Raw genomic sequence first — 26,528 nt, forward strand, 5'->3', positions numbered from 1 at the left:
CAAGTGGATACTCTATGTGCTTTGCTGCTCTTGGTGAAACTCAAAGAGTTCCCAGTAGAAGATGGGATTTAATTAACACCCTAGAACAAGTGAAAGGGGTCTCTTGTTTTTGTTGCCGAGACTAGAATCCACTGAGCTACCACTTATGGTCATTTAAATCAAGAGCTCATGGCATGATAACATTTCAAATACAGACAGAATTCTCTATCACTCCACATTTTGTTGGAACATCAGTAAGTAAGGTATACAGGTATTCTGTTTTAGGGATTTGAGAAAATCATTTAAAGGATAAGTTGCATTAAGTCAACTTGACTGACAGGCAACTCTGGGACTTAAAATGACAAAACGTTTAGAAGGCAGATGATCAGGCTGTTTAAGTTATAATATTGCGTAAATCTGGAGCACACAGGTAAACATGTTTTGCAATAGTTTTATTAGAAGATAGAATAAATTAAATCCCTTAGCTAAAACAGCAAGTTTTCAACCATTTGCAACAGCAATCAAGTGGCAAGTTGAGTTTTCTAACAGTAATGTTGTAATTATTTTTGGTCACATTCAAAAGCTTTTCATCGAACGTAAATAAAATACCTTTGCATTGCATCACCCTTCAAAACTCATTATCTAACAGATGTCAAGTTGGAGAAAAAACAATGATGATAAATGATATTTCTGCACCAAACCTGTTACTATATTCTAATTCCTCTAAGTACTGCGTAACGAAAAGGCTAAACTTTTGACTTAATTATAAGAAAATAATAATGGCTCACATTTGAATGGCAAGTCCAAAGTCTGCTTCAAAATACGCAATGGTGAGTGAAAGAAAGAAATCAATTAAAAATGCTTCATCAGGTTAGAAATTTCCGATTTAATATTTATTCGTACTTCACTGAAAACATTGTACAACTCCTGTTGGACGTTCAGAGGGCTGCTTTACAGCACAGAAAGAAGCCACTGGCTTGAAGCGATCGGCACATCTTAATTTCTACTACGAATTTAGAAAGGTTTTTGCGAATGTCATGCTCAAGTTACTCTGAGCGGGTAGTAATATCATGGAGTCCATTGTGTTAATTTCCTACAGAGACCAATAACACAAAAAGGAATCCCCAATCAACGCTACCGAAAGCAAAGTGATGGACAAAATCTCGGTTTTTGAAATTTTTACTATAACAGCACTTGTAATTTGCTCACTGAGGCTCAGTTTGGATTCCACCTGGGCCACTCAGCTCCTCACCTTATTAATGGCTTGGTACAAACATGGAGAAAAGAGCACAATTCTAGGAGGTGAGGCAAGAGCGACTGCCCTTGACATCAAGGCTGTATCTGACTGACTGTGGCATCAAGGAGCACTTACAAAAGTGGAATCAATGGCATCTGGGGGGGGAACTCTCTGCTGGTTTGAGTCATACCTGGTAACAATGGCTGCGGTTGTTAGAAGTCAGTCATTTCAGCTGCAAGACATCTCTGCGGGAGTGCTTCATGGTAGATATTTTCTAAACAAACTGTTCAGGAGATGTTATTATACATCTCTGGAGCAGTTGGGACTTGAACATGGGTTGCCTGGCTCAGAGGTGCCACTACCACTGTGCCACAAAATCACTTCAGTTCCTCAGGGTAGACATTTTTGCATCAACATTTTCAGAGATGTTATTACACCTGGGAAGAGGTGGAACTTGAACCCAGGCCTCCTGGATTTCCTCAGGGAATATATTTTCTAAATCAGCCACTCAGATAAGTTATTATACACCTCTTAAGCAGATGGAATGTGAACCACGGCATCCTGGCTCACAGATAGGGACATTACCATGCACCACAAGAAGCCAGTTCCTCAAGATAGACATTTTCTAATCAAACTATTTAGCAATATCATTACATATCTCTGGAGCAAGTGAGGCTTGAGCCCGAATCTCCTAGCTCAGACATGGGGACACTGCCACTGAACCAGCAGAACCCCGTTCCCCAGGATAGTGCCCAACTACCTTCAGCCACTTCCTCAACAACCTTCCCTCCATCATAAGGTCAGAAGTGCGGATGTTCACCAATGATGGCACAATGTTCAGCACCATTCTTGACTCCTCAGATTCTGAAGCAGTCCAAGTCTAAATGCATCAAGATTGGCTGAATAGTGACCATTACGCCACGACTTTCAGTGGCGTTACCATCACTGAATCCCCTGTCAACATCGTGGAGGAAACACCATTGACCAAAAACTGAACTGGACTGGATTAGCTATATAAATATAGTGGCTACAAGTGTAGGTCAGAGCCTGCCCATGTACATGTCAGGAGTATGATGGAATGCCCCCCACTTGTCTGGATGAGTGCAGCTTCAACAAGAAGTCTGACACCATTCGGTGTAAAGCAGCCCACTTGATTTCTCTACATCCATAAACATTCACTATCTCCACCACTGATGTTCAGCAGCAGCAATGCAGAAATTCACTCATGTTTCTTAGACAGCACCTTCCAACCCACAACCACTTCTGTCTAGAAGGATGTGGACAGCAGATACATGGCAACACCACCAGCTACAAGCCATGGGAATTCTTAGAAGCCTGGTTCTCCACTAAGAAATCCATCCATAAACACAGAGCTAGAGCCTATATACACTCCATTGCGAAGGAAAACCGGAAGGGAGGTAATCCAGCTCAACTGGCATCAGAGTTTAAATGGCAGGCGGGAAAACACAACAGCGCTTCATCGGAGACTGCACTGACGATGTTACCCAGCAGGGTTATGAAACATCTGCAGAACAACAAACCAGCTTGGCGAGCCAACCAACCACAACGTCCGCAACCTGAGCTACAAATCTACTCTAAAACCTTAGAAGCCACTCTCAATCCTCACTTATCGTTGTTCCTTCAGTGTCTTTGAGTTAACATTCTGGTATTCCCACACTAACAGCATCATGGGTCTACCAACAGTACATGGACTGCAGTGGTTCAAGAAGGCAGATCACCACTACCTCCTTAAAGGCAACTAGGGATGAGCAATAAACAATGACTCAACCAACAACACTCATACCACATGAATGATTTACTTTTTAGAAATCAAACTCAAAATGAACATAAAATTAGGGATGCATGAACAGATCAATTGCATTGCATTGAAAAATAATTAGGCTTAGAATTATTGACACAAAGATATGCCATTTGAAATTACAAGCACTCACCACTCCCCACACAAAAGCAGCACCATATACAATCTCTCACTCTTTCCAAATCAGCATCCAGTATGTAGGATCTCTTGCTTTTCCCACTTCTCTCACTGAGGTCTCCAGATATGGTTTACACAGATAAGGCATACATCTTCCAAAGTCTCACTTGGATTACTTCAGTCTCTATAGTGTAGATTTTTCCCACCAAAATTGATGGCATAGTAGACAGTGAAGAAGGTTTTCTAAGATTACGAAGGGATCTTGATCAACTGGGTCACTGGGCTGAAAAATGGCAGATGGAATTCTGTCTGGATAAATGCGAGGTATTGCATTTTGGTACAACAAACAAGAGTAGGGCTTATACAATTAATGGTAGGACTGTGGGTAGTGTTGTAGAACAGAGGGACCTAGGGGTGCAGGTACATAATTCTTTGAAGTTTGTGTCACATATAGATAGGGTGGCTGAAAAGGCGTTTGGCACACTTGCCTTCATTGCTCAGTCCTTTGAGTATACCAGTTGGGAAGTCACATTGAGCTTGTACAGGAAATTGGTCAGGCCTCTTCTGGAATACTGTCTCCAGGTATGGATGCCCAATTTTAGGAAGGATATTATCAAGTTAGAGAGGGTTCATAAGAGATCTACCAGGATGTTGCTGGGTATGGAAGGTTTGAGTTACAATGAAGGCTGGATAGGCTGTGACCATTTTTTTTAAACTGGAGCATGGAAGGTTGAGGGGTGACTTGATAGAAGGTTATAAAAACTCTATCTAGATAGAGTTAATTGTAGTTGTCTTTTCCCAAGGATGGGGGATTTCAAGACTAGGGGGCACACTTTTAAGGTGAGAGGAGAGAGATTAGAAAAAAAAAGACATAAGAAGCAATTTTTTTTTTTAAACATGGACAATGGTTCACGTGTGGAATGAACTTCCTAAGGAAGTAGTGGATGCAGATACAATTACGTGATGAGTACATGACTAAGAAAGATTTGGAGGGATATGGGCCAGAAGCAGGTAGGCGGGACTACTTTAGTTTGGGATTATGTTCGGCATGGACTGGATGGACCAAAGGGTCTGTTTCCATGCTGGATGACTCTAGAGCTATCTATGTTCACTCAAAAGTGATGTCCTACACAGGAACTCCAATTATTCACCTTTTCAGAATTACCCAAATTTGTCTTTGGATTTAAAGGGACATCTCACAAATACAGACTTTTTGCAAAGTAGAATTCATCACAATTAAGAGGACAATTAAAGAATCAATCTTGCTTGGTGCAGGACTGGAGTCAGATATAGGTCAGATCAAGTCAGGTCATCATTTTTCATTTTCCATAGAATATTAATGAGCCAGTGGCTTTTCACAAAACCCAACAGCTTCGTTGTCACTTTATAAATAAGTGCTCTTCATTTCCAGCTTTTATTTTTAAAGTAAACACAAATTTTTAAACTAATGATGTAGGATTTGAATTCATGGCCCATGGATTATTCCTTCAAATTTCTAAATTATTAATCCTGTATCATAACCACTAGTGTACCTGATACAGAAATTACAATGGCTGAAAAGGGAACATTAAAATAACAGATATGGTATAATGGTGGTGAAGTATTTCCTCTTGGAAATAAAGATGCATAGTGGCAATAAATTGGAAATTGCTAACATAAAAAAGATCAAAAGCAATGAAGGTAGATTTAGTATCAGAAGACTCCAGTCCCAAATGTTCTAGCACCTAACATGCAGGCAATACTTGATAACAGAAATAGAAAGATACAGGTCTTAAAGGGAAAAAAATCACTTCCAATACCAGCGCCTCAGGTGTTGCAATGGATTGCAAGAACTGCAGTATCCTGCCATTTACATTCTACTTGAAATAAAGGACTCAAAACAGAGGTGGCCAGCATCAGAAAGAGATAGGACATGCAGAATATACTGTGCACAGATAATAGGAGAACTTCTGTACCAACATAAATCATATACAGTAATTCAACCGTTTCTTCCTAAGAGGCAAAGGTTGTTAGGACCATATATCAATCCCATTTTCCTGGACATTAACCCTTCTGGCACATCATCTCATGTAGGCTCTGAATTGAAATTTATCCAAATATTTTAATCTGAATTATTTTGACTACTTCAACACCATTTTTTGGGGATGTTCAACCAGGACGTTGGTGAAATCAGTTTCAGTATACTGCGTAAAATTCTGGGTGCCCTTCTGTAGGGAGGGTGTTGTTAAACTTGGAACAAAAACAGAAGTCTGGAAAAGCTCAGCAGCTCTGGCAGCATCTGTGAAGAAAAAAAATCAGAGTTAACGTTTCGGGTCCGTAGACCCTTCCTCAGCACTGACCTGAAACGTTAACTCTGATTTTTTCTTCACACATGCTGCTGAGCCTTTCCAGCAACTTCTGTTTTTGTTCCTGATTTACAGCATCTGCAGTTCTTTCGGCTGTTGTTAAACCTGAGAGGGTGCAGAAAAGATTTACAAGGATGTTGCTGGTACTGGATGGTTTGAGATAGAGGAACAGACTGAATAGGCTGGGGTTTTTTTCACTGGAGTGCGGATGCTGAGGGATGACCTTAGAGGTTTATAAAATCACGAGGGGCACAGATAAGGCAAATAGCCAAGGTCCTTTTCCTAGGGTGGATGAGTCCAAAACTAGATGGCATAGGTTTAAGGTGCGAGCGGCAAGATTTAAAAAGGGCCCAGCGAGTAACTTTTTCACGCAGAGGATAGTGTGTGTATGGAACAAGCTGCCAGAGGAAGTGGTAGAGGCAAATACAATTACAACATTTAAAAGGCATCTGGATAGGTATATGGATGAGAAGGTTTTAGAGGGATATGGACCAAATGCTGGCAAAAGGGACCAGGTCAGATTGGGATGTCTGGTTGGCACAGAGGAGTTGGACTGAAGGGTCCATTTCTATGCCAAACGACTCTATGACTCTATAACTCAATTATCTTTTGGTAACATCCCTTGTTAAGCATTTTTAAAACTTTTCTCAGGCATTTGTGGAAATTTTTATTTCCCATCTATTCTCTCAGGCTTGCACTTTCTACAGAGGGGAGCGGTGTAAAAAATTTAGTTGCAAATTACGCCCTTACCATTAACCTATTCTTTGAACATAAAACTAGCACCCTCAGCTACAGAGAATGTTTCATGGCAGTAAAGTAAAATTTGAAGGCTGCAATCCATAGAAAGCCATTCCTTCAAGCCAATGAGCTGTGTACAGAGGACACATGCAGGAATCTACTTTTCAAGCACCAATCTGTACCTGGGCATTGATTATTAACTAATATTAATTATGACTAAATGTATGGAGGTAGACAGCATCAATTGGAAATTCGTTGTGCCCCATATAAATAGATTGTGGTGGTTGGGTTCAGGAGGTATTTGTTTGTGATGCATAACTCTACAGACAAATGCTCATAAAAGAGTAAAGATTGGATCCAGTTCCACTCTTCACTAAGTGGCTTTCTGGCACATAACACAAATATTGTAAAATATATGGGTTCAAATGAAGAACATTCAGATTGTGGACACTAGTTCTGGACTCTATTTGTCTCTATTCTTAAAATGTACAAGCAACAAAAGTGTTTTCCCAATTAACTGAAGCAATTTCAATTAGAAAACATTCACAAATCTACATCCTTTTTGGCTTTGAAAATGAATTTTACACTTCACAAGGATCATCAATAACAAAGAATCTTTTCTCCTTCCATCAAGTGATGGGTGTATTGTTTTACCAGTGGAACCTATGCCAAGGCTCTAAGCCTCTCCATCTCTCTACTTTTCTCCTCCTTTTAAATCATTCCTCAAAACTTTTGGTTATTCGTTCTACATTCCCTTCTGTAGCTCAGTATCAAATTTTATTCAGTAACACTTCTGTTAAGTGCATTTTAAGAACATTAATTAAGACTAATTAATTAAGAATATAAAATAAGAACATTTTACTACTTTAAAAAAAGTGCATTATAAATGCAAGTTGCTATTGTAATCTCCAGGCTACTGCAGAGTAAACTTTTTCAATAATGTAATATTTGCACCTTTTTCAGATTATCTCCTTACCTAGAAATTAAAAGAAATCCTTGAATTGGCAGTACATGAATCTCACATTACACACTGAAACGAGTAAAGCGCGCTTGCGGATAAAATCTAAAACATTAACCTAAACGCATTTTCTTATGCAGTTCAGTTATGCTACTGTATGTCTCTCAGGGCTCAGTAAGTGGATCATTTTGGAAGTCCTTCATTTGTTCAGCCTATACAAAACACAATTACATAAGCAGATTATAAAGAAATGGTGTGAGCCATGATGCAAAATATAGCTTCATGATATTAGAGTTTTGTTTCTGAAATAATACATTTTGTTTTGCATGAAAAATTTCACTCTTTTTCTAAACCTGCAACTGTCAAACAACAGCAATGTCATTCTGATATTATATCACCTTGAAGTATAGCTGTAGAGATATTGCTAAAATATTGAACCATGATAAACCACAATAGAGACTCTACAATTATGACAAGTATTATAAATCATGCTGTCATTCCTACTCCATCACTTCAGAAGCTAGACAACATCTTATTCCATGAAAGAGCAATGCTTTTCTGAAAGGAGATGTGGACTTGAGGAAACTTGAGGTTTTTTCAAAATATTTTTCAATAAAAAGTCATATTAAAGGACATCAAACATTTATAAGGACAGTAATACCTTATTGCTGAAAGAAAAAGTGATCCCTTGGATTATCTTGTAATAAAAATGCACTTCCCTTTTTCAATAGGCTATGTTACCAATTTACTGAATTTATTGAACTGCTACGTCAAACTGAGTGAAATTAAATACAATCTGGCGTTCCCCACTTACCACAATGTGTGTAAAGAATTGGGAATAGATAGATATCCAATTGACTGCACTCTTAATTTGTCTGTTTTAAACTGCTTCTGTAGCCTTACTAGTCTTCCTACTCCTTCATCCACCACCAAGAAGTTACAATTGGAGTCAATATAGTGGATAACACATCATTGGAAGTTCTGAGATGTAATCAATCTCTGGTTTTAAACATCATTCAACTTTGGACCCAAATTTAAAATGCAGAAAGGGATGACACTGCATAAATTTATAACTTATCCAGCAATAAAATTTACAAGCTATCATTTTATTGCACAAATTAGTAGAGTCAAAATGAAAAATTACAAACGTTGGAAATCTAAAATAAAAATCAGAAAATCTTGAAAATACAAAGAATTAAATCAGTATTTTAAAGACTGATTAATATTATGTTGACGTTTCTCACCTGTTTCTGTTCCAAAGCATATAACTCTACCAAGTCTCTGGTACAGTCACTCCTCTCATTTGGGAGTATGGAGGCACTCCTCCTGCAGAATCCATAATGGACATGCTGTTACAAGAATCCTGGAGTACTAGGCTAAATGATAATGTTGGAAAACAATCACCTGGAAGTATTCCACAGCCTGTATTCATTTGTTTCACGCCAGAACAATGGGGGTACAAGAGGAAGAGGACCATTAACGTAACTTGATTTACTTGTGATTAATGAGATTTGACTCGAGGCTGTGCTCAATTTTTGTATGATATTAGCTCTCTTAATAGATACCAAAAAAGTTGAGAAATTCTGAGAATGCAAGTGGTCTGTATCTGCCACATCAGCTGAGAATTTTCTCAAAAAATCTTTTGTAGTCATGGACAAAACATTCTACCAGCTTTGATTGTAATTTTTATTTAAAAAGGAGTTTGAAGTACATTACATGAGCACAATTGCAGTTAGCAAATTTGACTCCAAATGACCATGAGAATCGGCATTATTTTGTTTCTGAAGAAATATAATGGAGCTATGCAGTCATCAAGGATAGGAATATCAACACTTAGGACTAAAACCGTTTTGGTTTAACATTTATTCCATTAGAAAGGGGACATACAGATTTTGCCTGAGTGAATGTAGACAGAGCGTGCTGTTCAGCATTTGATATATGTGCGAGTGCATGTAGTTCAAAATTTGATTTACATGGGAATTTACTGATGGGGAAAGAAGTGTTTTTCCCAATTTTTTTCAGTCTCTAGCAGCTCTACACGATACAAGTACATACTGATTGATATGTGCTTGCCTTGTTTATCTTTGAAAGCTGTGGTAAACTATTAGGAATTCACAGTCTTGTTAGATAAAGAAAGATTTATTGGCAGCAAAGGATTCTCCTATTTATTCTAACTATGGAATTTGAAATCAGGATAGTAAAACATTTATTAAAGTAAGTGCATGCAGGGCCACAAACATTAATTGATATTAAATCAGTAAATAATTTATTAATTACCAGTAACTAAAGGCAGGGCAGATGGGAACTTGAAGACACTTGTATGATCCAATGTAAACATGTCTACGGTAACTGTAGCTGGAAGAACGTCAGTTCAGAGTCAGAGTCATTGAGCTGGACGCAGAGCTCGATAAAGCAACACATCAGGGAGCAGGAAAATAACCTGGACAACCTGCTACTCCAGAAAGCAGTCACATCCCTTAAAACAGCATCATAGAATTAATTACAAACAAAGAATGGTGGGCGCTGGAAATCTGAAACAAAAACCAGAATTGCTGGAGAAACTCAGCAGGTCTGGCAGTATTGTGGACAGAAGTTCTTCAGAGTTCTAAAGAAGGGTGACTAGACCAAAACATTGACTCTGCTTTCTCTTCACAGATGCTGCCAGACCTGTTGAGTTTCTCCAGCATTCTGGGCTTTTGTTTCATCTGATTAATTCCCTGGTTACTGTCATGTCTCACTCAGTGAAGTGCAGAAAATTTGTATTCTTCAAGCACAAAAACTCATCTGAAAATATGATCTAATGATGGTTAATGAAAAGTTAAAGACCATACTAGATCAAAGAAAGAGGCTTATAACCTTGCAAAGAAGCTAATAAAGAGAAAACAGAATACAACATTAAACTGGCAAGAAATAACAATGGCCTGTAAAAACTTCTAGTGGAATGCAAAAAGGAAAAGATAAGCAAAGACAAATGCAGGCCCATTACATTTAAATACAAGAGAATTTATGAGGCATGTGAAAATGTCAGAACAGCTAAATAAATAATATATCCAGCTTCACAAAGAAAGATGCAAAACCTTGCCTGAAATGCTAAAGGAACAGATGACCAGCGAGAATGAGAAATTGAAAAAAAAACAGTATTAGTAAAGTGAAGATAATAACGGGACTGAAAGTTGATAAATTCCCTGCATCTTATTATCTGCATCACAAAATGCTGAAAGGAGGTTGGTATAGAGATAGAAAATGCACCGTTGGTCACCTTCTAAAATTCCACAGATTCTAGAATGGTGTCAGTAGATTAGCAGATGGCGTAAATAACCCCACAATTTCTGCAGGAAAGGAGAAAGGAAACAGGGATATAGACATGTTAGCTTGACATCAGCCACAGGGAAAATGCAAGAAACTGTCAAAAAATATGACAACAGGACACTTACAACCTTATGGTAGAATTGAGCACAGTCAATGTGGATTTATGAAAAGCAAATTCTTTAGAATCTGGAAGTTTAAGGGTGATCCGTTCGAAAACTTCAAGATATTAACAAGAAAAGGCAGGATAGATGACAGCTATTTCCCCAATCGAGGATTCTAGAATTAGGGGGTATAGTCTGAGAATTAGAGCCAGACCATTCAGGAGAGATGTTTGGAAGCACTTCTACACACAAAAAGAGAGATATTTGGGTAAATGTTGTGGATGCAGGATCAGTTGTTAATTTTAAATCTGAAACAAATAACACCTTTGCTTAACAAAAGTTTAAGGCATATGGGCCGAAAACAAGCATGTTGAGTCAGGCCACTGATCAACCAAGACCTTATTGACAGATGGAGCAGGCTCAAGGGGCTGAATAGCTAACTCCTGCTCCAATGCTCCTAAACTCGTTTGACAAACCTGTAAATTTTTTATGACAATGTAACTAGCAAAATAGATAATGGGGAACTAATGGATGTACATTATTTGAATTGTCAGATGGCTGCTGATAAAGATCCACATAGAAGACATGCAAAATTGGTCTACATGGACTTGGGTGTAATATGCTGACATATAGTTAGAATTAGTTAAATGGACAGAAAACAGAATATGATTAAATGGGTTATTCTTAGGTTGGCAGGATGTGACTGGTGGGGTACTGCAAGGATCTGTACTTCGGCCCCAGCAATTCACAATCCAAACAAATAATTTAGATGTCAAGACCAAATTAAATATTTCCAATTTTGCTGATGACACAGACATAGGCATAAATGGGAGTTGAAAGGAAGACATGAAAAAACTTCAAGATGACTTAGACTGGCCAAGTGAGTGGGCAAGAATATGGCAAATGGAATATAAAAGGAAAAATGTGAAGTTATCCACTTTGGTAGGAAAAACAGAAATGCAGCGTATTTCTTCAATGATGAAAGATTGAGAAGTGTTGATGCCCAAAGGACCTTGATGTCTTTGTTCATCAGCCACTCAAAGCTAACATGCAGATGCAATAAGAAATTCAGAAGACAAATTTTGGAATGTTGGCTTTCATTTGAAGAGGATTTGAGCACAGATATGAACAACTTTTGTTGTCATCACATATAGCTATTCTGTACGCAGTTTTCATCTCATTACCTATAGAAGGACACACTTACCATTGAAAGAGTACAAGATAAATGAGGCAGATTTCTGAGAAAGCGGGATTGTCCTGTGATGAGAGATTGAAGAGATAGAGCATTTTTATTCTGGAATTTAGAAGAGTGAGAAGTGATCTCTGAAACTTATCAAATTCTAACAGAACTTGACAAAAAAAGAGAAAAGAGGGATGTTTCCCCAGCCTTTTGGAAGAGAGGGAGGGGGTGGATCTAAAACCTGAGGGCACAGTGAAGAATAAGAGGTAGGCCATTTAGGATGAGATGAAGAGGAATTTTTGTTTCCTTTCAGAGAATGTTGCTGTTGAGCAATTCTTTACTCGAGGGGGCTGTGGAGGCTCAGTAAGAGTATATTCAATACAAAATTAAATTGATTTCCAGGTGCTAAATAAATTAAAGAATATGGGGATAATGTACAGAAATTACATTGAGTTAGAAGATTATCTATGATCTAGTGGATTGGTGAAGCAGATTCTATAGACTTCAGTCCCACATTCCTGATGAGAACAGCAACACTGTGGTGGGCAGATGCAATGGCCTTTAATTTTAAAGTAAACTAGATAGCTTGTGGCATTGCATATGACATGTCTGAGATTACATCGTTTTAATAGTGGGAAGGAATGCAAATCTTAATTCAGAGAATTTGTAAAGAAGTTTATAGGAGACCTCACCAGGAACAATGAAGTATAGAATTTGTTTCTCAGAAAATAACTATTTTATAATAAACTAAATCAGAAATAGACCAATAAAATGCATTCACTTAAGTATCAACTTACCGCTATCATATTTAGTGTGGTAAAATATATCACAGCGTTTCACAGGAGTATAATCCTGATGGTGAGGCAAAGGAAGATGCATTATGAAACAGCTGAGTCGAAAAAGTAAGCTGTAAGGAGCCCCTTAAAAGAAACTAAGGATAGAGCGCTGAAAGATATTCCAGTGTTTTGGACAAAAACAGCTGAAAACAAAGCTACCAAGAATGGGCAAGGGAATTCTTGGCTGCTCCAAGGGTCAAAGCTGGCAAAACAGATAGATCCGCGTCAGTGCGGTGTGCGGGTTGGATGGGAACTTGCAGGTGATGGCGCTCCAATGGATCTGCTGCCTTCTTGATGGTTGCATGTTTTAAAGGTGTTATTAAACAAACCTTGGTGAGCTGCTGCTGTTCATCTTGCAGATGTAGTATACTGCTGCCACTGTGCGTTAGTGGTGGAGCGAGTGAATGTTGAATACTGCATGGGATGCCAATCAAGCAGGCTGCTTTGTCATGGATGGTGTCGGGGTTAGAGTATTATTAGAACTGCACTCATTCAGGTAAGTACAGAATACTCCATCATCTTCCTAAATTGTCTTATAGACAGACTTGAGGGAGTGAAGGTGAGTTACTTATCTCAGAATTGCCAGTTTCAGGTACAGTATGCTCTTTTGGCCATAGTTTCATAGTCTAGTTCAGTTTCTGGTCAGTACTGAACCTGAGCATGTTGACAATAGAGGACTCAATGATGTTAATTCCATTGGATGGCATGGGAAGACTGTTAGATCTGCTTTTTGCCAGATTCTCTGGCCGTCATGTGGCATCTATGTTATTTGCCACTTATCAACCTTCAAGTTATTCCCACTACTTTTCCTTTCAGCTGGTAGAAAAGCATCAACTTAAAGACTTTAAACCAAAATGTTATTGTATAGCTATAGTCAACAAATGTATTCAATTTATGTTACAAACCTCACTTCCATTAAGTATTCATGTTAGCAGACAAACCACAATGCCCGCCAAAAATATTTTTCAAAGAGATCTTGAAATATTCAATTAGCTTTCATTATCTTTGGTTTTAGATGATGATTTTTCTGGATGGCAATGCCTCATTGTTTATTTTCAGCTGTCTTAGTAGCTTGTCTTTGAATACTTACTATCTACTTTCATTATATGCAATTCATATGGTCACCAGCTCTTCAGTTGTATTGTGCTGTTGTTGCTTATTATCATTTCAATGAATCATACAATGCTTAACAAACAGAAGACCACCATTCTGTCTGTTGTACCTGTGCTGGCCCTGTGGCCAGTGGAGTGCCAATTCCCTGCATTTTTCCTGTAGTCCTGCATTTTTCTGATTTTTTTTCAGATAACGATCCACTTTCCTTTTGAAAGCCTCAGTTGACCGTGCCTCCACAACAACCTCAGCGTGGCACAGAGTCATACTGACCAGGTTTCCTAGTCCCATTCGCCTGCCTTTGGTCCATTTCTCTCCAAATCTTTTCTATTCGTGTACCTGTCCAAATATTTTTTAAATGTCATAACTGTAGCCACCTCTACCACTTCCTCTGGCAGCTCATGCCACAAAGTGCACCAGTGTGTGAAAAAGTTGTCTGTCATGCCCCATTTAAATCTTTCCACTCTCACCTTAAAGCTATACTGTCTACTTTTGGACTTCCCTTCTCTGGGGAAGAGTCCTTGACTACTCAGCCTTTCTATGCCCTTCATGATTTTATAAACTTCAGTAAGGGCACTGCTCAGCCTCCTACGTGCCAGGGAAAAAGCCCTACCCTTTCCAGCTTCTCCTTACAACTCAAAATTTCCACATCCTTCCTATAGCAGGGCAACCAAAATTGTACACAGGACTCCAAATGTGGCCTTACCAATGACTTGTTCAGCTGTAACATGACCCCCCAACTCAAAGCTCTAACCAATTAAGGTCAACTTGCCAAACTCCTCCTTCACCACCCTGTCGACCTGTGATGCCACTTTCAGGAAACTATATACCTGCATCCCTAAGTTTCTCTGGTTGACAACACTCCCCAGGGCACTACTATTAACTGTGCAAGTCCTGCTCTGGTTCATCTTATCAAAATGAAACCTCATGTTTATATGAATTTAACTCCATCTGCCATTCCTTGGCCTACTGGCCTAGTTGACAACGATCCTATTGTCCTCTTAGATAACCTTCTTTGCTGTCCAATATACCTCAACTTTATGTCATTTGCAAACTTATTAACAATGCCTCCTATATTCTCATCCAAATCGTTTACATAAATGATGAACAATAATGGATCCAGCACCAATCTTTGGAAACACACCACTGGTCACAGGCCTCCAGTCTGAACAACAACCCTCTACCATCACCCTCTGTCTCCCTCTATCAAGCCAATTTTGTATCCAATTGGCTAGGTCTCCTTGGTTCCCTTGTGATCTAACCTTACTAGCCAGTCAACCATGATGAACTTCGTCAAAGGGCTTGTTAAAGCCAACGGAGACAACGTCTACCACCGTCTTCATCTGTCTTCTTGGTTACCTCTTCAAAAACCTCAATCAAACTTGTCAGATACAATTTCCCATGCACAAAGCCATGCTGACTATCCCTAATAGGTCCTTGCCTTTCCAAATGCAAGTAGATCCTGTCTCTCAGAATCCCCTCCACAACTTACACACCACTGACTTTAGGTTTACCGGTCTGTAGTTCCCTGGCTTTTCCTTGCATCCTTTCTCAAATAATAGGATAATTTTAGCCACCTTCCAAGTCTTTTGGCACCGCATCCATGGCTGTTGATGATACAAATATCTCTGCTAGAGGTCCCACAATTTCCCTGGCTTCCATGTCTTTTTCCATGGTAAATACTGATGCAAAATAGTCATTCAAGATCTCACCCATCTCCTGTGGTTCCATCCCCAGACGGCCTCACTGATCTTTAAGGAGCCCTATTCTCCCACTAGTTACTCTTATGCCCCTAGTATACTTGTAGAGTAAAGGAAAATCCAAGGAGATTCTATCTGCCAAAGCTCCCATGTCCCCTATCTGCCCTCCTGATTTCCATCTGAAGTTTTGTTTATTCCAGATCCAAAAAGATCATCTTATGAGAAACTTTTTCTTCAATCAGCCACGGCTTCTTTTGGTTTATTTCTGTACAAGAACATAAAATTTGAGGCAATTATAAGAAGTCTGAATACCTATATGTGCATTGTCAGAGCATGAACTGACTAACAAAGAAAGGTAGTTTATACAATTCACCTTGGTGAGTTGCAAAGTTGGGTACAGCATGTATTGATTGGACGGCAGGATGTTAGAATTAGATGTTTGATAAAACAACACCTCTACAGGCACAATCCTCTCAAAGCAGTGCAGGTTCAGAAGGAATTGGCAGCAATGCTCCAAGCAGACATCATCGAGCTGAGTCAAAGTGAGTGGAGTTCACCAATCATGTTGGGTCCCAAACGTGATAGTAATCAACAATTCTGTGTCGATTACTGGAAAGTCATTGCCGTGACCAAATCAGACTCATATGCAATTCCAAGGCTGGAGGACTGTGTGAAAAAAGTAGGACAGGCCACTTACATCACAAAGTTGGACTTACTTCGCAGTTACTGGCAAGTACCTTTGTTGAAGACAGCAAAAGAGGTTTCGGTTTTTGTAACCCCAAATTGGCTATATCAATTTAAAGCAATGCCCTTTGGAATGAAGAACGCACCAGCCACATTTCAAAGTCTTATGAACAAGAGTTGTGGCAGGATTGACTAATTGCACCATCTGTATAGATGGTTTAGTGATCTTTAGCGACTCATGGAAAAGTCACATGATGCATTTGGCAGATCTCAGAGACTATGGAAGGCAAAGATGGTCATAAACTTGGCAAAGATAGAATTCACGAAGGCAGAAGTGGCGTTCTTTGGACACAACATCAGACACAGACAGATGATACTGAGGAACTTGAAGACGAAGGCCACCAAGGAATTTCCAAGACCATTCTCGAACAAGGAAGTGCTATGATTTTTAGGGTCCAGTGGATTCTACAGGAAATTTGTACCTAACTTTAGTAGCATGGTGGCACAGCTGACGGATTTGTTAAAGAAGAACATGAAATTTTGGTAGACAGAATAATGCCAGGAGGCATTTGAGAATTTAAAAGCAGTGTTAACCACTGCGCCAGTTTCAGCCACACCAAATTTCTTGAAACCCTTTAAAGTCACCATTGACACAAGCGATATAGGGGTTGGAGCTGTGTTGTTACAGGGGGATGATTCTGAAATTGAAAGGCCAATCGGTTATTTTTCAAAGAAACTCAATATCCACTATAGAAAATATTCAACCGTTAAAGAGTTATTGAGTTTGGTACTAGCAACATTTTAATGTTTATGTTGCAAACAATGTATTTGGCGGTTGTGTACAAAGATCAGAACCCATTGGCATTTTTGGAAAGATTTAAAGACAAGAACATCAGAGTATTTTGGAGTCTTATATTACAAGCATTTAATTTACAGATTGTACATGTTGTGGGTCGTGAAAATGCTATTGTGGATGCGTTATCACAGGTTTAAAAGGAAAATGTGTATATAAGATAAAAGCAAAAGATAGTGTTCAATGTTATATATGTATATAGAATTAATATGAAACGTGTAAGTCTAGATAAGTGACCTATGAATCTAATAATAAAGGTGCTAAGGTTCAGAGAAAGAAAAAACCCATATTTTCATAATGATGGTTCTTTTTTTTCCTGGGGTTGGGGGGTGTTGCAAAATTGTGTACAGTATTTATGGATTGGAAGGCAGGATGTTAGAATTTAATGTTTGTAAAACGATAGAGGGTAAGTGCGTGTGGTCCCTTTGAAAGATGGCGTGTTTTTTCTCGGCTTGGAGATGTTTTAAAAATGTGCAAGCGTCCCATAACTTGTGTCACAGCACATTTTGCACTGCTTTCAGATAACAGGAATCTCCAAGCTTTTTTAAAAATCTTGTTTTTTGACACATGGAAGACACCTGACTGGGCTGCATTTAATCTGGTCTGTGTTCACAAGTCAACCTCAAATGTGGATGAGGTTGCAATCATATGCAGACCAGATCAGTTTAGGTTATCGGGTTCCCTTCCTTGAAGGGGAACCTATATATTTTCTGGATGGGTGAGCCAAGATAGATAACATATCACTCCTATATATCATATAACAGTTGTCAGATGTGTATGCGTGTTTTTTGGAGAATCCTATTATCTAGAAGTAGTACAAATGACACAGGATCTGGGACTTAAAAAAAAAACATGGAAAGGAGTGTGGAATTTGAACTTCTTGTGTTGAGATATTTTGGATAGGGTGTTGATAGTTGGAGAGACTGGGACTTGGTAATAAGTGATAACATTTTGTGATTGCTTTCATTTCATGAGGAATATAGAATCAAACTTCATTATAATATATTGTATCCTACCTCCATGACCAAGAAACATGTTGATCATCACTATTCAAAATATATACAAGTAAACTTTTGCACAGAAAGGGAAAGAAAACAGCAGGAAAAAGATTATAGAAGATTATCAATAAGATACAACATCCGTTTGATGTTGCATTGAATCCAACTGTCCCATTTTACAACACGCTCTTCAAGGGGCTGTTTTGATAGATTTCTTAATATCTACAGAATTTTAAATAATCACATTTGGCCTTAGCCTGCCAAATGAAGAGCCCCTTCTTTGCACACAAAAATAAAGGAACAATGGAGCTAAAAACTAATTACTAAAATATGTATACAGCCATAGATGGCATTCAGAACAGTAAAGATATATTGAGTTACTGTGTTTAAAAAAAGTATCCCATGGTATTTATTTCTGACTTCGTCACTGTATTGAAGTTCTTACAGGATGTCTTGACTCATCGCTTCAAAACAGAATTTTGAAATTTTGGTGCCTACCTCAGTTTTCTATTTCAGATGCGGAGAACTGAATCCTGCAGAGAAATTATAAGAAAACCAAGGAAGACACAAAGTAATGATAAGAACTTCCAAACAGTTCTGAAAAGAACAAGAAAACAACTCTACTTTCCACGTATAATCCACAATACACCAAGAAAATCTTACAAGTTAGAATAAGCATTGAATATTGTGCAGTATACTTTACATAATTAATCAGCATTATCCTAAGGCACTAGTGACATACCCAAAACTGTCATTCTACTCAGAACTGCTAGCTTCGTTAATTGTTAGGGAATGTTTATCCAAATACTTAAATTTGTTGTGTGGAGGGAGCAATTCCAATTAGCTAAATATTGCCACAATATGAATGCAGACATTTTGTTTCACCTTCCTTTTGTTTAAATCCATCAATTAAAAACGCATTGCTTCCTTAGTCAGATGGCAGAGATTACCAGATTGGTTATTGTACTGCCTGAGGTACACACAAGCTAGCTTCATTTTCTGCAGCAATGGGGTAGAACAAGTAAATGGAACAATTTTATTTTTGTCTCTATGTTGGCCTTAAGCAAGTTCTTATCCTTTGAGGTCAGAAAAAGAACTCTGGCTGTTTGCTCAGCTGTGAAGAGAAGAAAATTATGACAGCATTAGCACCTTATTACATACCAACATTCCTTTCCCCATATTCTCTTCATTTAGGCCTATGGGATAATTAGCAGCACTAGCACAAGTGAAATGGTCATATTACATGACGGGAGTGAGGGAAGGAAGAGGAAATTACAAAACATAGTTGAGCCAAATCATAAAATTAAAATCCTATGCCACTAATACTTCTTGTCTGGCTCTCAGAATTCATCGGTGAAACCAATTTTGTACAACTATTTCACTTCAATTATACAGTTCAAATGCTATTTCCAGATTTCATCTAGAACCTCTTAGTTGACAATTTTATTTAGTAATAAGAGAATAGCACTAAAATGCTACAAGGCAACATTATATTTGGTACAGCAAAGCTTGCAGTTACAGTACTTTGGTCGGAGTCAATCATTGGTTCAAAGATCAGTTGAAAGATAACTTCAAATTTTCCAGGCCAACAAATCACCTTAGTTCTGAGGCAGTGCTATATTAGCTGAGGTGAAGTGTTTTAGATGAGACATTGAACTGAGGCATCACATGCTCAAAGATTCTATGGTACTTTTCAAACAGGGAGAAATTCTTTGAAGTCATTACTTTTTCTTTAGATGACACTAAAATAGATCATCTAGTCATTTCCTAATTGCTTTTTGTGTGGCCTTGTTAAATGAACATTGGTGGCCACGTTTCCTTTCAAAAGCACTATACTTTAAAAATACGCAGTTGGCTGTACAACACTTCGAGACATCCTGATGTTGTCCAAGATGATAAATAACTAAACTATTTATTCCATTTTATTAATCAGCTTTATCTGTCTAAAACAGTAACAGTCTGCTATGGTAGATGAATAAGGACAATAACTTCAGTGTTTTGAAAAAAAGTCATTAAGTTAAGATATTCAGATACTTAGGCACACTCAAAATTACAATATGTGCAAAGGCATTTGGGTGCTTGCAATCACCAACATGGTGAATTGGCAATTTTGCCAAACGTACAATACATTGTACTGCATAGTAATAATACAAATGAAAGTGACAAGGTGAAAAACATGAACCCAAGCCTCTTAAGACCAAACATTTGGGAATCAAATAAAGAATTGGATGGCAGTTCTGGCTGGTTTATTATACATTTAGCTTATACCTGCTGCCCTTCCCAGTTGGTCAACGCATTCTCACCACAGGGGTAAAAAAAACACAGGGAAAGAAACATAGAACCCTTCAAAAACAAAGAGCAGAAAAAGTGATTGGTGCACTTCACATAACAGTATCAACATGCAACAGCAAAACCCTTTGTAACAACTATTCCTGATAGGCACAAGAGTGATCAGGAAAATAGTGACTTTTGGAATTGGTACTCCTCCATGTTGAGGAACACTGAGGAAACATGGAGTATGACAAGGGCACAAAATGTATTCTGGGTGGTGGATTTCAATGTCCATAACCAAGAGTGGCTCAGCAGCAGTACTATAGGTCGAGCTGTCTGGGTCCTAAAGGACATAGCTGCTAGACTGGGTCTGCAGCAGGTGATGAGGGAACCAAGAAGGAAAAACATACATGACTTCTTCCTTATCAATCAGACAGATGCACCTGCAGCTGGCAATGACAGTATCGGTAAGAGCAACCGCTATACAATCCTTGTGAGACAAAGTCCCACCTTCACATTAAGAATAACCTCCAATGTGCTGTGTGGCATGATCTCAGTGCTAAATAGGACAGACTTAGAACAGATCTAGCAACTCCAAACTGGGCACCCATGAGGCCATCAACAGAGGCAGAATTTTACTCCAGCACAATCTGTAACCTCATGGCCTGACATATCTCCCAGACAAACATCACCATCAAGCCATGGGATCAACCCTGGTTCAATGGTGAGCTCAGGAGGGCATGCCAGGAGCAGCACCATGCATACCTGAAAATGAGGTGCCAACCTGGTGAAGTCACCAAACAGGACAACTTACATGCCAAAAGCATAAACAGCAAGTGATAGACAGAGCTGAGTGATCTCACAACCAATGGATCAGATCTAAGTTCTGCAGTCCTGTCACATCCAGTTGTGAATGGTGGTGGACAATTAAACAACTCACTCAAAGAGAAGGCTCCACAAATATCTCCATCCTCAATGATGGAAGAGCCCAGCACATCAGTACAAAAGATAAGGCTGAAGCTTTTGCAGCAATCTTCAGCTAGAAATGCTGAGTGGATGATCCATCTCGGCCTCCTCCTGTGGTCCCCAGCATTACAGATACCAGCCTTCAGCCAATTCAATTCACTTCATGAAATATCAAGCGATTAGAGGCACTGGATACTACAAAGCTACAGGTCTTGACAATATTTCAGAAATAGTACTGAAGACTTGTGCTCCAGAACTTGCCGCTCCCCTTGTCAAGCTGTTCCAGTACAGTAACAACACTGGCATCCACTCGACAATGTGGAAAATTGCCCATAAAAAGCAGGACAAATCAAACCCAACCAATTACCGTCCCATCACTCTACTTTCAATCATCAGTAAAGCGATGGAAGGTGTCATTAGTGCTATCAAGCAACACTTGCTCAACGACACGCAGTTTGGGTTCCGCCAGGGCCACTCAGCTGTTGACCTCATTACAGCCTTGGTTCAAACATGGGCAAAAGAGCTAAATTCCAGCGGTGAGGCGAGTGTGACAGCTCTTGACATCAAGGCTACATTCAACTGAGTGCGGCATTAAGGAGCCCTGGCAAAACTGGAATCAATGGGTATCGGGGGCAAACTATCTGCTGGTTGGAGTCATACCTGACTCATAGGAAGATGGTCATGTTTGCTGAAGGTCAGTCATCTCAGCTCCAAGATATGTGTACCAGAGTTCCTCAGTGTCCTTGGCCCAACCATCTTCAGCTGCTTCAATGACCTGCCCTCCATCACAAGATCCAAAGTGGGGATGTTCACCCATGATTGCACAATATTCAGACCATTCGTGATTCCCCAGACACTGAAGCAGCCCGTGCCCAAATGCGACAAGATGTGAACAATATCCAGGCTTGGGCTGACAAGTAACATTCACACTACAACCATCACCAATAAGAGACAATCTAACCACCACCTCTTGACATTTAATGGTGTTACCATCACTGAATTCCCCACTATCAACATTCTGGGAGTTATCATTGATCAGAAACTCAACTGGACTCACCACATAAACACAGTGATTACAAAAGCAAGTCAGAAGCTAGGAATATGGCAGCGAGTAATTCACCTCCTGACTCCCCAAAGCCTGTCCCCATCATCTACAAGGTACAAGGAGTGTGATGAAATACTCTCCACGTGCCTGGATGACTACAGCCCCAACAACACTCAACAAGCATGACACCATCGAGGACAAAGCGGCCCACTTGATTGGTACTGCATCCACAAGCATCCGCTCCCTCGATCACTGATGCTCAGCAGGAGCAGTGTGTACTATCTACAAGATGCACTGCAAAAATTCAACAAAGATCCTCAGACAGTACCTTCCAAACTCACAACTTCCATCTAGAAGACAAGGCAAGCTGATATATGGCAACAGCACCACTTGCAAGTTCCCCTCCAAGCCACTCAGCATCCTGACTTGGAAATAAATCACTCTTCCTTGTCTGTCGCTGGGTCAAAATCCTAAAATTCCCTCCCTAATGGCATTGTGGGTCACCCTACAGCAGGTGGACTGCAGCAGTTCAAGAAGGCAGCTCACCACCATCTTCTCAAGGGCAACTAGGGATGGGCAATAAATGCTACTCCAACCAGCAACGCTCACATCCCACAAAATGAATAACTAAAAAAAAAACAAATTGCTGCAGTTTAGGCAATACTTTAGTCAATTAGAATACTAGAAATCAGACAGTTCCACCATAATTGCTTTATTATGGCTAAATTACATAGAAATTCAAACTTAAAGATTTGGAAAGAATATTGTTTAAAATACATAAATGGATACAAATTGTGCAAACAATTTAGGACCACAGCTTGTTCTTCTTTCTCTTGGCAACTTCTGTTGTTATTATGGCCAAGGGCTGAGAATACAGTAAAACCCACATAAAGGAGGATTGCTCAACATTTTAAAGAATATTCAAATGTACAAGAAAACCCTTGATCTTATATAAAGGCAAATTACTTGATTCAAAATTATCTTAAAAGTAAAACAGCACATTTTTATTAATCATACTTTCTTAAATGTCTTAAGTCCTACAATGGTCAGCCTAGAATGTAGACAGTGAAGGGCAAAACACCGAGTCTTCAGAGTTGGTTTACAAATCAGGCAATTTAAGACATTCAGGGACAAGCTGAGGATGGAACAGTAGAAAACTGATCCACACCCTTCCTGGATCCAAGATGACAGATTTCTTGAAAGAGCCGTATTTTGACTTTCCTAATACTTAATCGGAGCTATTAAAAAATATGAATTGATGTCCATTTTTTAGAAGCCATTGATGGTAAATTTGCTGTATTATCTACTGTTAAGACTGCCAGGATGGATTAGTTCTGGAAACTAGACTACTATACGATAAGATGTCTTCTAATATGGCAGAATCATTATCATAAACGTTTCAGTTCTGATAAATTCCATGCAGATCAAATCTAGTTCAAAGCATCTGTATCAGGACATCAGTCTGTGATCACACAAGGTTAAAGTTGCCTGTACACCATGCAAAATACAGATACTGGTTCTTGGAAATTCAGTCAAATATAAAACTGCCCAGAATCTAATGCCAGCTGTACTATTCCCAGCTGTGCTTTTATCGCCAGCACAAAAAGGGTGATATCAGCAGACACAGCATTCTAGAGACTGAACACAGGCACTTGCAACCATCTTCAAACAAAAATGTTCAGTGAAAAGTCCTTCTCAATTTCTTCCTGAAGTCTTGACCATCACAGGTGCAAGACTTCAGCTAATTTGATTCACTCCATGTGATATTACCAAACTACTGTATGCACCAGAGTAGAAACTATGGAACCCAGTAAAATCTAAGCGCTGTTGCTTTAGACAGAGGTACCTGTACAACAGTAATATCTGCATCTATTCAACAACATATTCCATCCACAAAAGTCAGGACAAATCAAATCCACTCACTCTGGGTTTGCTAGTGTGGCTCAAAGATTCACTACTGGCTTGGTCCAATAGAACATAAGAGCATAGTACATTCTAGAAGAGAGCTCAGTGCCTGCTTTTCACACAGTGCTACCAAGGATTCTATAATGTGACAAATCTTAGTTTTCCAAGGCCTCTCAACTGCTGACAAACAGGTGGATTGGAATACGTCCTACTTGCCTGAATGTGTGCTGCAGCAATAACAGTAAAAAGACCTAACGACATCCACTTGTGCAGCAAGGTAAGGTAAAATCATCATAATCCCAGAGGACCACAGGGTTTCTCTCTCATTCAAGAAAAGCAACTGGTAAAGAGTTCAAATCAGAGGGTCACCACCTCCAAGGCGAGGTTGAGAAGGCAGGACTTTCATGGTTAGCCTTAGCCTGTGCAGGAATGGAACTCACTCTCTTGGCATCACTCTGCAACACAAACTAGCTGTCCAGTCAACTGACCTAACCAACTTCACCAACCGTGCAATAATCCATCAGTAGATCACTTTCTATTCTCACTCTATCTATGATGAGCTTACTGTGGTTGCAATGTGTCCTCAGTAATGTAATATGTAGGGTAAGGCTTCTTTAGCACAAACTCCAAAGCCTGTGACCTTGGGCATGCAGAAGGTCATGGGGAACTGGTGCATGAGGAAAAACTTCATCTCTAAGTTTCCCCTGTAACGTGGACATATTTTTTCTTCTACAATCACTACATTAAAATGGTGGAACTCCCTACCTAAATGGCAGCAGTTCAAAGAGGGAACCTTCTGTTAATTTCTTAAGGGCAGTTAAAGATAGGCTATAAACGTCTGCTTTGCCAGCAACACACGCCAAAATTGATATTTTCAGACATTGATTTAAAAATTGATATTAAATCTTATATAACAGTTTTCCTTTTCTATTAGGTAGACTGATGCTGGAAGATAGATAATACTTGGCACAACTGGAAATATTTTTCTCTGGGGGTAAAGAAGCACGTTCATTTGGTCATTTAGGAATTGCTGCCCTCTACAGCATCCATTAGCAATGCTGCAACATCAATGCAAAAAGTTTGCCCTTTATCAGGGTTTGTTTTTAATCTATATGAAGACTTGGCTTTTTCAAATGCACACACAAGTAATTTTCAAATCAACTGTGTTTTGTTGATTATATAATATGCAGCAGAAAATCTCATTTGGTAAGATTTATATGCCTTGATCCATATTCAAATGGATAAAAGTACATGTGAGGGGGTAGTCTGAAATTGGCTCGCTTATTACTGTTTTCAGGTCAACTGCTTTTGTAACCCTGTAAGATAGGGCATTTGTAATCATTGGGCCAGATATAGCTTATATATGATGCAAGGATAAAACCAATAAAACCCAGCATATCTCCAACTCTCTTCAGTCATGAGGAAGATTCATTTGTTCTCAAAACAATAACTCTTTCCACAAAAATTACCAGATCTACTTTCTCCAATGCTTTCTGTTTTTTATTTCAGATCTCCAGCATCTACAGTATTTTGTTTAAATTTATTTGCTCCAAGCAGGCTCATGCAGAACTATATCAATCCTGTTGGTCACCACATAGTGGAAAGCTATTCAACCTTTGTCCATGTTGACTCTTACAAAAATTGGAGGTTTTTCCTCCTGACAGCTCTCCAACCTGAACACTGAATGTGCTTAATGGTGACTCAACAAGGGTATAGCGCAACATAGGAAATTATTCTTCCACAATGTTCTATGTGCCTTAAACCAAAATTCAGATTTGCCCCTTCCCCTCCCCACCTTATCCTTCACTGTAGCATGAGTAGTGTAGCTGAGATGATCTGCTTTTTGAAGAAAGTGAAACCTTTCATAAGCTGTACACAATTCAAGCTAAATACAAATCTGATTCTATTGTGAATTTTAAAAAAGGTGTTGCAAATAACTTATAGTTTTAGTAATACTATTTCCATCTACACTGCATTTAACATTATGTTGTTGAAATGGTTAATGTAATTTTCATTCTAAAAATGCACTGAATCGATTAGAAAATTCTGACTCTTCTAAAGCGATGATGGAGAAACCTAGATTAAAAACTAAAGTCCATGTTACAAGACATAATCATGGGTTGAAAATAATAGGAAAGATAATGCAGTAAATCAAAAAGTAGTGATTGCTCTGAAGGGAATGTTGTCCTAAAAGCTCCAAGATTGAACCCAGCTGCTCCCAGCCTCTTTAATCCTAACTTCCTGCGCTCAAAGCTGCACCCAATGTCCAGCAGCACTTACAAGTTCTCCACACTTTAATTGCATTGCTCAAATTGTTCATTTTCCCCCAAATTACCAGTCACAGCTGAGTTACATAAATTCAGATTTAATCAATACC

General features: G+C 39.0%; 1 protein-coding gene across 1 annotated transcript in view; it reads right to left on the minus strand.

The window, feature by feature from the left end:
- The window catches only part of LOC109933983 (calmodulin-binding transcription activator 1-like), a 1,079,584-nt gene that overhangs the window by 850,504 nt on the left and 202,552 nt on the right, over nucleotides 1–26,528 (minus strand). The window lies entirely within an intron of this gene.

This window comes from Rhincodon typus, chromosome 31, assembly GCF_021869965.1.
Source record: "Rhincodon typus isolate 14 chromosome 31, sRhiTyp1.1, whole genome shotgun sequence".
Taxonomy (NCBI): Eukaryota; Metazoa; Chordata; class Chondrichthyes; order Orectolobiformes; family Rhincodontidae; genus Rhincodon; species Rhincodon typus.